At 39.1% G+C, this 19,015-nt stretch overlaps 1 protein-coding gene and 1 long non-coding RNA gene across 4 annotated transcripts in view; one reads left to right on the top strand and one right to left on the bottom strand.

The window, feature by feature from the left end:
- The window catches only part of TJP1 (tight junction protein 1), a 339,138-nt gene that overhangs the window by 39,690 nt on the left and 280,433 nt on the right, over positions 1–19,015 (top strand). The gene's annotated exons all lie outside the window — the stretch shown is intronic.
- Positions 3,939–17,536, bottom strand: LOC309625979. The gene is made up of 2 exons (XR_014242864.1): positions 12,517–17,536; positions 3,939–8,713 (listed from the first exon to the last, which is right to left on the bottom strand). It is a non-coding gene; the product is annotated as an uncharacterized lncRNA (long non-coding RNA).

The following is a 19,015-nucleotide window of genomic DNA, read 5'->3' as shown; positions in this document are numbered from 1 at the left end:
TGAGGCCAAGGGCAGGTATGCAACCCCCTGGGCCTTCCCTCAACCTGCAGCCCTCACCAAGGCCCCAGCTGACCACGCCAGGGCACTCTGTTCTTGGATCCCCACTGTCCCCAGAGCCCAGCTGCAGTGGTGACTGGAGGGGTCTTCATTTTCATGGCCTGAGCACCAAGGCCCCGGCGACTGTGGAGAGGTGAGAAAGGGAGAGTTCTGCCCTCACTAAGGGCTCTTCTGAAAGTCAAGAGGAGAATTACACTTCAAAATTATTTCAGAGCAGTATGGGGTTTTTTGTTTGTGACAGGATCTTTAGTTGCAGCATGCTGGCTCTTAGTTGCAGCTTGTGGGATCAAGTTCCCTGACCAGGGATCAAACCCGGGCCCCCTGCATTAGGAGCACAGAGTCTTACCTACTGGACCACCAGGGACGTCCCTGTTTTCAATTTTTCTATTGTAAAAATATACATAACATAAAATTTACCATCTTATGTGGTACGTATATACAATGGAATACTACTCAGCCATAAAAAAGAATGAAATAATGCCATTTGCAGCAACATGGATGGACCTAGAGATTATCATACTAAGCGAAGTAAGTCAGACAGAGAAAGACAAATATCATATGATATCACTTATATGTGGAATCTAAAACAAAATGATACAAATGAACATATTTACAAAACAGAAACAAACTCAACAGACATAGAAAACAGACTTATGTTTGCCAAGGGGGGTGGGGAGGGATGGATTGGGAGGTTGGGATTAGCAGGTGCAAACTATTATATGTAGAATGGGTAAACAACAAGGTCCTACTGTATAGCACAGGGAACTATATTCAATATCCTGTGATAAGCCATAGTGGAAAAGAATATGAAAAAGAATGTATATATATGTATAACTGAATCACTTTGCTGTACAGCAGAAATTAACACATTGTAAATCAACTATACTTCAATAAAATAAATTAAAAATAAATAATAAATAAAGATACTCTGACAAAAAGAAAAAACTTACCATCTTAACCATTTTTGTACTGGAGTATAATTGATTTACAACACTATATTAATTTCAGTGTACAACATACTGGTTCAATATTTTTATAGATTATACTCCATTTAAAGTTATTATAAAATATTGGCTATATTCTCTGTGCTATACAATATAGCCTTGTAGTTTATTTATTTTATACATAGTAGTTCATAACTCTTAATCCCCTACCTCTACCTTGCCCCTCCCCTATTTCTTCTCCCCACTGGTAACCACTAGTTTGTTCTCTATATCTGTGAGTCTGTTTCTGTTTTGTTACATTCATTTATTTGTTTTATTTTTTAGATTCCACATATAAGTGATAGCATTCTCTTTCTCTGACTTATTTCACTAAGCATAATATACTCCAGGTCCATCCTAGTCTGCAAAATTACAAATTTCATTCTTTTTTATGGCCAAGTAGTATCCCATTGTAGATTGATATATATATATGTAAGTATATATGTATATATGCGTGTGTGTGTGTGTATATATATATATATATATATATATATATATATACATATATATATATATATATGACACATCTTCTTTATCCATTCATCTGTTGATAGACACTTAGGTTGGTTGGTTCCAAATCTTGGCTATTATAAATAGTGCTGCTATGAACATTAGGATGCATGCATCTTTTTGAATTAGTGTTTTCATTTTCTTCTGATATATTCCCAAGGTGGAATTGCTGGATCATATGGTAGTTCTCCTTTTAGTTTTCTGAGGAACCTCCATACTGTTTTCCATAGTGGCTGCAACAATTTACATTCCCACCAACAGTGTAGGGGTTTCTCCACATCCTCACCAACATTTGTTATTTGTGGTCTTTTTGATGATAGCCATTCTGAAAGATGTGAGGTGATATCTCATTGTGGTTTTGATTTGCTTTTCTCTGATGATTAGTGATGTTGAGTATCTTTTCCTGTGCCTGTTGGCCATCTGTATGTCTTCTCTGGAAAAATGTCTTGTCAGGTCTTCTGCCCATTTTTTAATTGGGTTCTTCTAATAAAGTTCTTTCAAAACTTTAATTTTGGTTTTTTTTGATATTGAGTTGTGTGAACTGTTGGTATATTTTGGATATTAACCCCTTATTGGTCATATCATTTGCAAATATTTTCTCTCATTCAGTAGGTTGTCTTTTCATTTTGTTTCTGGTTTCCTTTGCTATGCAAAAGCTTTTAGTTTACTTAGGTCCCATTGTTTAGTTTTGCTTTTGTTTCCTTTGCCTTAGATGACAGATCCAAAAAAAATATTGCTTTGATTTATGTCAAGGAGTGCTCTGCCTATGCTTTATTCTAGGAGTTTTATGGTTTCTGATGCTACATTTAGATCTTTAATCCATTTTGAGTTTATTTTTGTATATGGTGTGAGAATATGTTCTAATTTCATTCTTTTAAATATAGCTGTTTCGTTTTCCCAGCACCACTTATTGAAGAGAATGTTTTTCATTAATTGTATATTCTTGCCTCCTTCATCAGAGGTTAATTGATCATAAGTGTGTAGGTTTATTTCTGGGCTCTCTATTCTGTTCCATTAATCTATGTGTCTGTTTTTGTGCCAGTACTATATTGTTTTGATTACTGTAGCTTTGTAGTATAGTCTGAAGTCAGGGACCGTGACGTCTCCAAGCTTTGTTCTTTTTTCTCAAGATTGCTTTGGCAATTCGGGGTGTTTTGTGGTTCCATATAAATTTTAGCATTATTTGTTCTAGTTCTGTGGAAAATGTCATGGGTATTTTGATAGGGATTGGTTTAAATCTGTAGATTGTTTTTTGTAGTATGGACATTTTAACAATATTAATTCTTCCAGTCCATGAACACAGAATATCTTTCCATTTCTTTGTATCATCTTCAATTTCCTTCATCAATGTCTTATAGTTTTCAGAGTATAGGTCTTTTACCTCCTTGGCTAAATTTATTCTTAGGTATTTTATTCTCTGATGCAATTTTAAAAGGAATTGTTTTCTTGCTTTCTCTTTCTGATATTTCATTATTAGTGTATAGAAAAGCAACAGATTTCTGTATATTAATCTTGTATCCTGCAACTTTACTGAATTCATTGATTGGTTCTAATAGTTTTTTTGGTGGAGACTTTCTATATAGTGTATCATGTCATCTGCAAATAGTGACAGTTTATACCAACTTTGATGAGAGTTTTTTTCATGAATGGATGTTCAATTTTGTCAATACTTTTTGTGCATCAGTTGAGATAATCATGTGATTTTTATCCTTCCTTTTGTTAATGTTGTGTATCACACTGATTGATTTGCAGATATTGAACCATCCTTGCCTCCCTGATATAAATCCTATTTGATCATGGTAAACAGACTAAGCAAAAAAAATTAAGACTTTTTAGAAGACATTTTCAGGTAAATGATTTTCTTCAGCATGCAGTACAAAATAATGTCAAAGAAGTTGTTGATGCTTAGATTCAATAATCTACTCACAATGTCGTAACTTTCCCTTCTGGTCTGTTATCTGCTTGGAGATAAAAATAGATAGAGATTTCAACCTCAGAGCAAAGAGTTGCTTACTGTATTTATTTAGTGTGTTATAATTAAAACTGTTGAGAATTCTGCAGCCGCATTTTGCAGAGGCTGATAAAACCTTTTTTCAGTTTGGTTCAAGTAAATTCACACTTCTTGAATTCCGTTTTGTGCTTTAGGATCTAAAAACAAACCTAGGATTAAAAAGAAAAGGCAACAACACCACTGTGGCGTGCCTGGGCTCGTGCAGAAACAAAAGGGTATGTGCAACACATAGCATGTGTCCAAATGACACACTCACAGACTCAGTTGTAGCTCTGGGACTAAATTTGAATCCAACGATGTTATTGCTCACATGTATCTTTTTCCTAACTTTTGATTGAGGTCAGCTCCCTGACCCCATCATCAACTCTACTCTCATCTTTTGGATTAAATTCTCTTTAAATTAATTGAAGTCTTAATTAAAAAAGAAAGAAAGAAAACTTTCCAGAGGAAGGAGGTGACTAAAGGTTATTCATTGCATTTGCCACCAGAGTTTTGGAGATGGCAGGAGCCTTAGAGATTGGGGGAACCTTTGCCATTTAGGGGTCCCTAGCATAGCACCCTAATGTCCATCTTGGGGAATCTTCCATCAGATGAGGGGCACCAGGTCGTTTTCTCCTGCCCTAGTGGAGCCTGGAGGCTACATGTTGGCTCCTGGGCCACTGAATCTTGAGGACCTGGGCAGGGTCAAATGTTAGAGGTCATACTGTCATGGTGGCAGCAGCCTTAGTGACAGCAGTTGTATCCCAGTGGGGCTTTTCCTGCCCTTTCCTACTTGCTGACCATCTAGAGATTCCTGGTCCCGCCGCTCTGGAGGGCAGCCTGGGCCCTCATTACACGTTTGTGGGTACAAATGCCTTGATCTGAGCAGCCTGGGATTTGGAGGAGAGTCAAGCTTCTACCTTGATGTAGAAGCAAACTTAGGTCAGATTCCAGTTCTGCCTCTTACAAGATGAGTGGCCTTGGACAAGCACTTTCCCCCACTGTGTTTTCCTTCCCTCACTTGTGCAGTGGGGCATAGGCCTTGCCTTGCACAGTTACTCTCAAGCAAGACCTGAGTGTGAGACTACTTTTTAAACCATAACATACTATACATCAGAGAGATGATTTTACTGTTGTAAACCAAAAGCCTGCAAGCCACACCAGAGTTGGACTTGAAATGGCTTCACATTTACACGTATAGCTCCCATGTCACTGCTTCCTGACTCTAACCTAGTCGACTAGACCCTCCGTCCTACACCTGGAAGGACTTCAGTAGAACAGCCTTCAGGATTGGCTTAATCCAAGCACTCCAGTTCCTCCAGGGCCATGCCGGTAGTGTCACGTCATCTTCATTTCCCTACACAGGGATGAACAAGGGAAGTGAGGAAGATTCCCTTCCATAGCTCTCTCAAAAGGAAATGACATGTACACACTACTATATTTAAAAGAGATAACCAACAAAGACCTACTGTATAGCACAGGGAACTCTGCTCAATGTTCTGTAATAACCTAAATGGGAAAAGAATCTGAAAAAAATATATATATGTATATATACATAGCTGAATCACTTTGCTGTACACCTGAAACTAACACAACATTGTTAATCAACTATGCTCCAATATAAAATAAAAAATTAAATAAAAGAATAAATAAAACAAATGGATTTTAACATTTTAAAAAAATCATAGCGTTAAAAAAAAAAGAAATTAACCTACTGGAAAACATAGGTAGAATAACACTGTTCGGCGTAAATCACAGCAATATCTTTTAAAATCCCTCTCCTAGAGTAATGGAAATAAAAGCAAAAATAAACATATGGGACCTAATTAAGCATAAAAGCTTTTGAACAGCAAAGGAAACCATAAACAAAATGAAAAGACAACCTACTGAATGGGAGAAAATATTTGCAAATGATGCTACCAACAAGGGATTAATTTGCAAAATATACAAACAGGTTACACAACTCAATAACACAAAACAAAACAAAACAAAAACCCAAACAACCCAATCAAAAAATGGGCAGCTATACATATACATATATCCCCATATCTCCTCCCTCTTGCGTCTCCCTCCCACCCTCCCTATCCCACCCCTCTAGGTGGTCACAAAGCACCGAGCTGATCTCCCTGTGCTATGTGGCTGCTTCCCACTAGCTATCTGTTTTACATTTGGTAGTGTATATATGTCCATGCCACTCTCTCACTTCGTCCCAGCTTACACTGCCTCCTCCCCGTGTCCTCAAGTCCATTCTCTACGTCTGCGTCTTTATTCCTGTCCTGCCCCAAGGTTCTTCAGAACCATTTTTTTTGGGGGGGTGGAAATATGGGGATATATGTATATGTATAGCTGATTCACTTTGTTATAAAGCAGAAACTAACACACGATTGTAAAGCAGTTATACTCCAATAAAGATGTTAAAAAAAAAAATGGGCAGAAGACCTAAATAGACATTTCTCCAAGGAAGACATACAGATGGCCAGCAGAAGACAAATATCATATGATATCACTGATATGTGGAATCTAATATATGACACAGGGACTTCGCTGGTGGTCGAGTGGTTGAGAATCTGCCTTCCAATGCAGGGGACGTGGGTTCGATCCCTGGTCGGGGAACTAAGATCTCACATGCCATGGGGCAACTAAGCCTGCATGCCACAACTACAGAGCCCACGCTCTGGAGCCCGCATGCCACAACTAGAGAGCCCACATGCCACAACTAGAGAGAAGCTCACGCGCTGCAAGGAAGAGCCTGCACACTGCAAGGAAAGATCCTGCATGCCGCAACTAAGACCCGATGCAGCCAAAAATAAGTAAGTAAGTAAATAAATAAATAAATTTTTTTTAATTGAGAAAATGTCTGAAAGTTAATCTGTAAAAAAATAAATACAAATAAAAAATTAAAAAATATGACACAAATGAACTTATTTACAAAACAGAAACAGACTCACAGACATAGAGAACAGGCTTGTGGTTGCTGGGGTAGGGGAGGGATAAATTGGGAGTTGGGGATTAGCAGATACACACTACTGTATGTAAAATAAACAACAAAACCTACTGTATAGCACAGGGAACTATATTCAATATCCTGTGATAAACCATAATGGGAAAGAAAAAAACTCTGATAGACGGTAAGAGGAATATTTGAGATCACCTGATAATCTGGCTTTCTCACAATTATAAGAGAGCTTAGTTGATGTGGTTGGAGCCCAAGCTAGTGAGGAACACAGTGGGTCTTTGGTAGAGTCGTTGCTGCTCCCATCACAATGGCAAAGTGCAAATGGGAAGCGTTTAATACCATTTGGGGTTGGGATCGAAATCATTTGTGCCACTGAGTGGGGAAAAGTGTAACTACAAGAGCTGTCACAAGACTGTCCAGGGTATTCTCTAAAGCACTGCATCTCAAAATTTAAAGTGCATATGGATTCAGTGGCAATCTTGTCTAAAATACAGTTTTTAATCCAGTAGCTTTTGCATTTCTAACAAGCTCTAATGAGCTGCTCCTGTGGGGACACACTTCACGCAGAAAAGCTCTAAACAACTAAGGGCTGACAGCGGGAGACTAGCACGATTCTGGCTGGATCTGGTCATCCTACTAACTCACTGGAAGTTTAAAAATGTAGCTTTTGATCTAGAGAATTGATTACAAACATGAAATTCTAACTAAACAAAGTGCTCTGAAATCATTCATTCATACTCTTTAGGACAGAGCTAACGGATCTCAGTTGGAGGAGAGACCACCTCCAAGGGGGCATTCAGAAATGTGTAGGGGTCATCATGGTTGCCATGATAACATGGAAATTCTACTTGGTGCCTGAAGGCCCAGGATGCTAACCGTCTGATAATGTGTGCGATAGCTCTGAACAAAGAATTGTCCCACCCAAAATGCCAAGAGAGCCCCTCGAAGATACCTGACAAACCCCAGTGGAGACAGATGCTGGGCCCATGCCTGAGACCTCAGCCAATCAGTTCTTTGAACACCTTTTTTAATTTATAGTTTGGAACAGTTGGCCTTTCCCATGTGTTTTAGCTTATCTTTTTAGAATTTTGGCTGCTTTTGGAATTTTCCAGTGGGAAGAGAGGCCCATGTGTGGTACCATAATTTGATAAAGTCGTGGCTCAACAGAGGATGAGCTCAACAGAAAAGACTTCAGGAAGTCCTACAGAGTCTGGATCCATCGATATTCTGAAAGAAAAATCAGAAAAGGGAATGTCCAGGGTCCCCCTTGAGATGGCATTTTCCAGTGCTACTGTTGGGGTCACCTTGCTCCAAAAATGGCGCTATGACCAGTGTGCCCGACTCCAAACACAAACAACTCCAGGGCTTAGGGTCTATCAAACTCCCAGCACATTCTTGAGAATTCCCTAGTGGTCCAGTGGTTGGGACTCTGCACTTCCACTGCAGGGGGCCGGGGTTTGATCTCTGGTTGGGAAACTAGGATCCCAGAAGTTGCATGGTGCGACCAAAAAAACAAAAACAAAAACAAAAAAACCTCCCAGCACATTCTTCTTCCACAAAAGGAAGAATCCCACAGTCCTCAATTTGCTGGCCATCGCAAGCTTTCCTAATGTCAAACAGATTCTGACCTCTGATCCTAACAGATAATGTCAAACTTTAAAATGAGCATATTAGAAATTCTTCTGGTGTCTGAGCTGAGATAAAAATAGATGTAGATAAGTGAAATAAAATAGGGGAAAAAAGGAGTGACAGGGCAGGGTTAGAGAAGGATGATGCAGTGAGACATTTTTGAAGGTAAGGAAAACCCAAATCAACACAGTGTGGTAGAAAAGAGGCCTTCACAACTGTTGTTTCAGAGACTAGTAAAAAAAAAAAAAAAAAAAAAAGATGAAATACTGGATACAGAGATAAGTATATTCAATACAATAAAGGGAAAATAATGTGTAGCTTTTCAAGCTTCCATATTAAGTTCAAGAGTTGGGAAACTTCTGAAAGGGTTTGGGAGGGTCAGTGTGATTCAGTCTGGAGAAGATTTGTTCATCCTGGCGTGGTCTGCGGGAAGATAGGAAGATGGGAAACATCTTCAGCTCCCCAGGGGAGCAATTTCACTGTGCTGAGACCGCCCAAGACCCCCTCACCGCATTGCGATGCCCTGAAGGAGACACTCTGTCACCCATTGCTACGCTCTGACAACTCTAAGATGGGTAAACACTTAATCTGATAAAAATTAGTTACAGATATGCACCCAACATAGGAGCACCTCAATACATAAGGCAACTGCTAACAGCTATAAAAGAGGAAATCGACAGTAACACAATAATAGTGGGGGACTTTAACACCTCACTTACACCAATGGACAGATCATCCAAAATGAAAATAAATAAGGAAACAGAAGCTTTAAATGACACAATAGACCAGATAGATTTAATTGATATATATAGGACATTCCATCCAAAAACAGCAGATTACACGTTCTTCTCAAGTGCACACGGAACATTCTCCAGGATAGATCACATCTTGGGTCACAAATCAAGCCTCAGTAAATTTAAGAAAATTGAAATCATATCAAGCATCTTTTCTGACCACAACGCTATGAGATTAGAAATGAATTACAGGGAAAAAAACGTAAAAAAGACAAACACATGGAGGCTAAACAATACGTTACTAAATAACCAAGAGATCACTGAAGAAATCAAAGAGGAAATAAAAAAATACCTAGAGACAAATGACAATGAAAACACGATGACCCAAAACCTATGGGATGCAGCAAAAGCAGTTCTAAGAGGGAAGTTTATAGCTATACAAGCCTACCTCAAGAAACAAGAAAAATCTCAAGTAAACAATCTAACCTTACACCTAAAGAAACTAGAGAAAGAAGAACAAACAAAACCCAAAGTTAGCAGAAGGAAAGAAATCATAAAGATCAGAGCAGAAATAAATGAAATAGAAACAAAGAAAACAATAGCAAAGATCAATAAAACTAAAAGTTGGTTCTTTGAGAAGATAAACAAAATTGATAAGCCATTAGCCAGACTCATCAAGAAAAAGAGGGAGAGGACTCAAATCAATAAAATCAGAAATGAAAAAGGAGAAGTTACAACAGACACTGCAGAAATACAAAGCATCCTAAGAGACTACTACAAACAACTTTATGCCAATAAAATGGACAACCTGGAAGAAATGGACAAATTCTTAGAAAGGTATAACCTTCCAAGACTGAACCAGGAAGAAACAGAAAATATGAACAGACCAATCACAAGTAATGAAATTGAAACTGTGATTAAAAATCTTCCAACAAACAAAAGTCCGGGACCAGATGGCTTCACAGGTGAATTCTATCAAACATTTAGAGAAGAGCTAACACCCATCCTTCTCAAACTCTTCCAAAAAATTGCAGAGGAAGGAACACTCCCAAACTCATTCTATGAGGCCACCATCACCCTGATACCAAAACCAGACAAAGACACTACAAAAAAAGAAAATTACAGACCAATATCACTGATGAATACAGATGCAAAAATCCTCAACAAAATACTAGCAAACAGAATCCAACAACACATTAAAAGGATCATACACCACGATCAAGTGGGATTTATCCCAGGGATGCAAGGATTCTTCAATGTACGCAAATCAATCAATGTGATACACCATATTAACAAATTGAAGAATAAAAACCATATGATCATCTCAATAGATGCAGAAAAAGCTTTTGACAAAATTCAACACCCATTTCTGATAAAAACTCTCCAGAAAGTGGGCATAGAGGGAACCTACCTCAACATAATAAAGGCCATATATGACAAACCCACAGCAAACATCATTCTCAATGGTGAAAAACTGAAAGCATTTCCTCTAAGATCAGGAACAAGACAAGGATGTCCACTCTCACCACTATTATTCAACATAGTTCTGGAAGTCCTAGCCACGGCAATCAGAGAAGAAAAAGAAATAAAAGGAATACAAATTGGAAAAGAAGAAGTAAAACTGTCACTGTTTGCAGATGACATGATACTATACATAGAGAATCCTAAAACTGCCACCAGAAAACTGCTAGAGCTAATTAATGAATATGGTAAAGTTGCAGGATACAAAATTAATGCACAGAAATCTCTTGCATTCCTATACATTAATGATGAAAAATCTGAAAGAGAAATTATGGAAACACTCCCATTTACCATTGCAACAAAAAGAATAAAATACCTAGGAATAAACCTACCTAGGGAGACAAAAGACCTGTATGCAGAAAACTATAAGACACTGATGAAAGAAATTAAAGATGATACCAACAGATGGAGAGATATACCACGTTCTTGGATTGGAAGAATCAACATTGTGAAAATGAGTATACTACCCAAAGCAATCTACAGATTCAATGCAATCCCTATCAAATTACCAATGGCATTTTTTACGGAGCTAGAACAAATCATCTTAAAATTTGTATGGAGACACAAAAGACCCCGAATAGCCAAAGCAGTCTTGAGGCAAAAAAATGGAGCTGGAGGAATCAGACTCCCTGACTTCAGACTATACTACAAAGCTACAGTAATCAAGACAATATGGTACTGGCACAAAAACAGAAACATAGATCAATGGAACAAGATAGAAAGCCCAGAGATTAACCCACGCACCTATGGTCAACTAATCTATGACAAAGGAGGCAAAGATATACAATGGAGAAAAGACAGTCTCTTCAATAAGTGGTGCTGGGAAAACTGGACAGCTACATGTAAAAGAATGAAATTAGAATACTCCCTAACACCATACACAAAAATAAACTCAAAATGGATTAGAGACCTAAATATAAGACTGGACACTATAAAACTCTTAGAGGAAAACATAGGAAGAACACTCTTTGACATAAATCACAGCAAGATCTTTTTTGATCCACCTCCTAGAGTAATGGAAATAAAAACAAAAATAAACAAGTGGGACCTAATGAAACTTCAAAGCTTTTGCACAGCAAAGGAAACCATAAACAAGACGAAAAGACAACCCTCAGAATGGGAGAAAATATTTGCAAATGAATCAACGGACAAAGGATTAATCTCCAAAATATATAAACAGCTCATTCAGCTCAATATCAAAGAAACAAACACCCCAATCCAAAAATGGGCAGAAGACCTAAATAGACATTTCTCCAAAGAAGACATACAGACGGCCACGAAGCACATGAAAAGATGCTCAACATCACTAATTATTAGAGAAATGCAAATCAAAACTACAATGAGGTATCACCTCACACCGGTTAGAATGGGCATCATCAGAAAATCTACAAACAACAAATGCTGGAGAGGGTGTGGAGAAAAGGGAACCCTTTTGCACTGTTGGTGGGAATGTAAATTGATACAGCCACTATGGAGAACAATATGGAGGTTCCTCAAAAAACTAAAAATAGAATTACCATATGACCCAGCAATCCCACTACTGGGCATATACCCAGAGAAAACCGTAATTCAAAAAGACACATGCACCCGAATGTTCATTGCAGCACTATTTACAATAGCCAGGTCATGGAAGCAACCTAAATGCCCGTTGACAGACGAATGGATAAAGAAGTTGTGGTACATATATACAATGGAATATTACTCAGCCATAAAAAGGAACGAAATTGAGTCATTTGTTGAGACGTGGATGGATCTAGAGACTGTCATACAGAGTGAAGTAAGTCAGAAAGCGAAAAACAAATATCGTATATTAATGCATGTGTGTGGAACCTAGAAAAATGGTACAGATGAGCCAGTTTGCAGGGCAGAAGTTGAGACACAGATGTAGAGAATGGACATATGGACACCAAGGTGGGAAAACTGCGGTGAGGTGGGGATGGTGGTGTGCTGAATTGGGCGATTGGGATTGACATGTATACACTGATGTGTATAAAATTGATGCCTAATAAGAACCTGCAGTATAAAAAAACAAACAAAACAACTAATACTAAACTTTCATTGGGTTATTTGTATGGAAATATGTTAATATAAATGTTTCAGACATTACATGAAATTTCTAAAAATCCAAACAAAAACAAAAAAAAAATTAGTTACAGAAGTAAAATCATGTGTGTGTAACACCCATAATCATGTGTTTGAAGATGCTGATTCTCGAGCGGCTGACCAGCTCCCTGACACAGGGTTCCTGGAATGCTGGAAGCGGGCAGTGGTTCAGGGCCTTGAGCACAGCAGGGCTTTCTTCCTCTGGAGGAGAACTGGCCACGCTGATGCTGACTTGCCTTCAAGGACCAGGAGCTTCCTGTGTTGGTGAATCCTCTCTTAAAATGGTGTATGGGGAACTCTGCTCAATATTCTGTAATAACCTAAATGGGAAAAGAACTTGAAAACGAATAGATACATGTATATGTATAAGTGAATCACTTTGCTCTACACCTGAAGTTAACACAACATTATAAATCAACTACAGTCCAGTATAAAATGAAAAAATTTTACAAAAAGAACAAAGAGGAGTTAAGGACTTGGTTGTGGTGATGTTTTCACAGATGCATACCTATCTCCAAACTCATCAACTTGCATATATTAAATATACAGCTTTTTGTAAATCAGTCATACATCAGTAAAGTGGTTTTAAAAAGAAGAAAAAACATGGTGTGTGGACGTTCTTCTGGAAAGGTGCCGCAAGCCCCAGTATAAGAGAGTGAGCAAGGATGTCCAGGACTCCTCCTACAGGAAGGCAGCTGTGAGCCCTGGAAGGAACCTCGGGGCAGGAGAGCCACACGGAGAGGGCTGTGTGTGCTTTGCTCTGCTCCTCACACTCACTCCCTTAAGCTCCGCTCCTGAGTTACAGCAAGTGTGAGTGCGTGTGCACTCACATGTGCTTCCTTCAACCTATAACCTACCTTCAGCGACACTTGCCACAGCTGGGATGTGTGGAGAAAATGTTGTTTCTCATTGTGTTTACACAGATTTCCTGCCTTCCTCAAGTACCTGTTTGCAGGGAAACAGAGCAAACAAACCAACAGAACCCAACTAAGTGGCCCATGAGGTTTAAAGCTTAGAGGCAATTGATTCTGTAATCCGTTGCTTGGGCACTGGCCAGCCTCCCCTGTTTCCATCTGTTCGAGTGTCCTCTTGTGAGATGGTCCTCCTCTGGGTCCTGGTGGTACTCCTGGCTGTGTGGGCACCAGGCTCCCTGCTTGCTTCCGAGCTGAGGGCTGCGGCTGCTCATTCCTGGGGGGACCTGCAGGTTCCCACCTGGGAGTCATGGCCCCCAATGGACCCAGCTTCTCTTCCATCTCGCTGGCTGAGCCCCTCCAAGAGCTTGCAGCATCTTCCCTGCACCTCCTTCGGGGCCCCTGCAGCCTGGCCTTGCCCCACCACCAGGACTCAGGGTGGCCCGGCGGCTGTCAGCTCAGGGCCTTGCTGATGGGGATTGGAAAACTCTCTCGCTGAGCTCTGGGCTCTGTGCTCTTCAGGAGGCTGGGCCCCTTCATGTCAGCGCAGGGGACCCCACCCAGTAGCCTCTTGCAGAGCCCGTACGTTCTACACCCCTTCCTGCTGGAGCTTCGTGAGGACCACTCGGCACCGACATCAGACTGACCACGTAGCCGGACCCTTCTTGCTCTCTCCTACCACCATCTTTCAGAGGGGAGGAGCTGCGCTTCCCTTTACATCTCTTCTGCGAGAGTTTCCTTGCACCAGGTTGAAGAAAACCCTGGGGCCCAGCAGAGATAGATAAAAGGACCCTCTTCTCTCTTCACTTTAGGAGATGGTTTAAGTTCCAAGTCAGGTCTAGGCCATTTGAATGGCCATTCAGTGAATCGACCAAATGCACAAAGCCTGGATTTCAAGCCTAGCATCATGCGAAAGAGGGCGCATACATGCTCTCTACCCCGGGCAGTAAGCCTCTTGACTCTACTTCAAGATGAGATGACAGAGGTTGAAATGAAATATGGCTTAAGGACAAAATGCACTGGTTTTGTATTTGTAAAATACTGCTTTCATTACAGCTGATTTATAGGGTCTTTCAGGGGAAAACAAGACCAAGCAACAAAGAAATATATACTTCAGTAGCTTTAATGGGTAAAAAGAACCATTATTAACACAAGGCTTTCTGCATCATAAATTAGACATGAATCATATTTTTCATATTACCTGTGTGTTTGACCATGCCTGTACAGCTAGAATACTGGTTGTTACTGGCCCATGCATTTGCATTTTCCAGTTATTCCCCTGTCCTCTTTTCAACCTCCCACAACGAATTTACGTTAACCTTCAAAAAAAGAAAATGAGTACTTGAATGTCAGGCCAAGTGACTTGCATTCTAGGATGTATTGTAACTTCCAGAGCACTGAGTCAGCAATCTAATGGTTTAGCCTGCATCCTCCTGACAGCTGTTTCTTTCTTTCAGTGTAATTTCAGAGAAAAATATCCAGAGGGGATTTGCTGCCCTAGATCTATCAGGAAACATATTTAAGATATTCTGTAGTTTCATAATACAAAAAGGGTTACAACTTCAGTAATAGTTTATCTGAACTCAGGCAAAAAGGTGTTAAAAGCACGCAACAGATACCTTGTTTCATACCAGATTCAAAGAGATGATGTGTGGGAACAGCAGAAGGTGAGAAATGTTTCCAATACTATTTTAAGGCAATCGGGGAATAAAATAATTAGAAAGAACCTTTCAATATTATCTGATTCAGATCCCTGCTTCTGCACCTATAAAGGAGCTTCCTTACTGATTTCTGGCAGGCGAGTAGAGCTGCTCAAAAATCAGAAAGCCTTGGAATCACAGTCAGTGACTGCAAGAAGAGCCAGGTCAAAAGGTCCATCAGGCTCAGCCTGAAGTCCAGGACTTGGGCAACAGACCAAATTGGGACTGAAAGGCAAAACCAATCCCCAGAGAGGAAGAGTGATCCAGATCAGCTTCCAGAAGCTGGTGGCTCCAGCAGGCAGGAGAGCGTGGACGGCAGTTTGCATTCACGTGGTAACTCTGATGGGTCTCCTGACACCAATTCTAATCCCCTCAGTAGTAGTTGCTTCAGATGTAAAGCAACTACTAAGAAGATAACTAAAACCAAAAACAGTCCAAAAGTCGACAAAAGAATGAAAATGATACACAAGGAAATATCTACTTACTACAAAAGAGGCAGTAGAGGAGGAATAGAGGAACAAAACATAGAGAGTTGTATAGAAAACAAATGTCCAGATGGCAGAGATAGTTCCAACTAGATAAATAAAAACATTAAATGTGAATGGATTAAACACTCCAATCAAAAGTCAGAGATTGTCAGGCTGGATTTAAAAAACAACAACAACAACTATGATCCACTTTCGATTCAAAGAGGTTGAAAGTAAAAGGTTGGGAAAGATATATCATGCAAACAGCGACTGTAAGAGGGCCAGAGTGGCATATTAATACAAGACAAAATACACTGGAAGAAAAAAAAGTTATTAAATGGGGAGGGACTTAACATTTTAAAAAAAGTAATGTCCATAGTTTACATTAGCATTCACTCTTTGTGTTTTGTACAGTTCTACATGTTCTGACAAACTCATATTGTGTATGCACCATTACAGCATCACACAGAATAGTTTCACCACCCCAAAAAGTCCAGTACTCCACCTATTAATCTCTCTCCTCTTCCCCCAAACCCCGGGCAATGACTGAGTTTTTTACTGTCTCTCTTTATATTTTCTAACTCTTTGTTAAAACCCTCTAACTTCTCGCTCTGTTCATGAGTTTTTTTCTTGAGTTCTTTGATCATCTTTATGATCATTACCTTGAACTCTTTCTCAGGTAGACTGCCTGTCTCCATTTCACTTAGTTCTTCTGGGATTTTATCTTGTTCCTTCATTTGGAACATGTTCCTCTGTTGTGTTCTAGGACATATTGTAACTTCCAGAGCACTGAGTCAGCAATCTAACGGCCTCATTTTACCTAACCCGCTGTTTTTATTTCTGTGTATCTGGTAGCTTGCTTACATATATAATGTCCTTTCTTTCTTTATGTAGATCAAAGTTTCTGACCTATCAATTTCCTTATCTCTGAAGATCTTTTTTTTAACATTTCTTGCAAAGCATGTCTACTGGCAACAAATTACCTCAATTTTTTTTTCTTCTGCGAAAGTCTTTCTTCCTCCTTCACTTTTGAAGGATAATTTTTCTGGATATGATATTCTAGATTGGTATTGTTTTTCTTTCTGTACTTTAAATATTTCATTCCAGTATCTTCTTGCTTACATGGTTTCTGAGACATTAGATGTAATTCTCATTGTTGCTCCTCTATAGTTAAAAGTGTTTTTCCTCTTTGTCTCTGGTAATTTTCTTTCTTCTGAAGTCTACTTTGTTTTATATAAATAAAGCTACTCTAGGAAAAGATGACTCCAATGGCATTCAAACTGTTCGAAAGCACAGAGGAGGAAGGGAGCCTTCCTAATTTATTTCCTAAGTTACTGCATTATGGCTTCTAAAAGCTGATGCAGGTGGCTCTCACACAGATATGCACACTCACAAAGCATCCCTATTTTAAAGTCTTACTTATGAACTTAGTTACAAATCTCCGACATATACTTAAAGAAAATGTATTACAAGAAACACACAGTATTACTAAGCAAGGCTTAATTTAAGAATGAAAAAATCCTTTGATTTAGGAACTCCATTTATTAATAATTAAGAATGAAAGCCTTACGATTACCTTAATTCTACGAAGCCATTTGAAAAATTTGCATTATTTGAAAAGACTTTCAAATACTGTAGCAGAAAGAGTAATTTATTTTTAAATAGATAGTATCAAGGTATGTTTAATGATGGAATGGTCTCTCTGTTTTTAAAAATATTTCGATTGGAAGGCAAAGCCCTGAGGGAGTGGTTTGCCCTGGAATGCCCAGCAAGAAAATAGTAACACTATTTGGCACAAAAACTAAGCAGAAGTTCAGGGAAGGGAGAAAAAAAGATGGGAGGGAAGCAGAATATAGTATATATGTTTGAGCAAACTGGGTAGAAGCCTGAGACTCTTGGAGAAATATGCCAGTTAGAAATTCCCAACTGTGTGAGTTGACCAAAGAACTTTACTATTCAATTTACGGTTGGTGTGGCACCACCTCGACCCTATAGAAAGATCTGCATGTGAGGGGCTTTCTACCAAAGAAAAAAGATAGGTTGAGTTTCTCATCTGGCTGAAGGAACAGAGAGCAGAATACGGTGAGGATTGAGGGAAACAAAGGAGCTCAGTGATTCAGCCAGAGCAGAGAATCAGACTAAACTGTGGGGCCCACAGAAATCTTGGAAAGGGGTTTGGGCTTCCCTCCAGGTGTGCAATGGGGATTTGGGTCAATTTTTTTGTAAATCTTAAAATACAGAGTGACCTCAACTGAAATCTGCATTATGTTAAGAATATACATGATCTATTTGCGATTCTTACTGTGTCAAAATACGCATGCATATGCAAATTTAGTGTACTAATTTCAGATGGATTAAAGATGAGAGTTCTACAATGAGAATCTGTAAGAAGGAAACAGGGGTAAATATTTTAAATAATACTTTATAGGTAAGAAGCTTCCAAGGATGACATCAGACTCAAGAAGCCAAGTAGGAAAAGATTGATAAATCCAAGGACATAAAAATTAAGCTCCTTTGCACAGAAAAAGAAAAGTACAATAAAAGCTACAAAAGATAAATTTGGGCAAAATATTGGTGATACACGATGATCAATGGTTACATCTTCCTAGTAAACAAAGAAGTGTTTTAAATCTGAAAAGTAAAGAATAAACATCCCAATAGAAAAAGAGGCAAGCATCTCACAGAAAAACAAATACAAAGTGCAAATATAAACACATGAAAAGATGCATAATTTCATTCTAAGGTAGGAGATGAAAAATAGAAATAATAATGGTGGGTGACAGGTTTTTAAAAATGCATTATACCTGCTGTTGGTGAGGATGAGGGGAAACAGTCACTCCTATGTATTATTCATTGGACAATATGTCAGAATAATCTTCTTGGAAGACAATGTTCCTTCTCACAAGAGTACACAGAGGTGTAGGATAGTTTGAGTGTGCCAAAGCAGGACAGCAGTGAGTTAGGCACTCAGGCTCTGGAATCAGCCTGCCAGGGATCAGATGTCACCTCAGCAACTTTCTAGCTGTGTGACTGTGACAAGTTACCTTACCTACCTGAGCCTCATCTGTGAGGTGGAGATGATGTAGTCAGCTCATGGAACTGTTGTGAAGGTTAGGTATATTTATACAGACTAGAAGAATGCTTAGCACATAGGTAGCAATCATTGCAACATTAGTATAAAGAAAACCTCCAACTGCTTCTCAGCAGCAAGCTGTTGAAGGAAAACATGGTACAGAAGCTCAGTGGGCACCATGTTCCATTCACGGGATGGAGCCAACCTACTTTGACTAGGAGACTAGTGTCTCCACTCCGTTAAATCCTGGATATCACAACTTTCCACATTGCTTCATTTATTGTGGCAGCATTCTAGTAAGAATTCTTATCTGGGAGTAAGACAAATGGCAATTACAAAGACAGGTATTTTCTTACACCGTGGCCATTGAGAGTTGGCTCT

Source organism: Balaenoptera borealis (assembly GCF_965194805.1).
Source record: "Balaenoptera borealis genome assembly, chromosome: 3".
NCBI lineage: Eukaryota > Metazoa > Chordata > Mammalia > Artiodactyla > Balaenopteridae > Balaenoptera > Balaenoptera borealis.
This window is presented reverse-complemented; position numbering and strand designations above follow the sequence as displayed.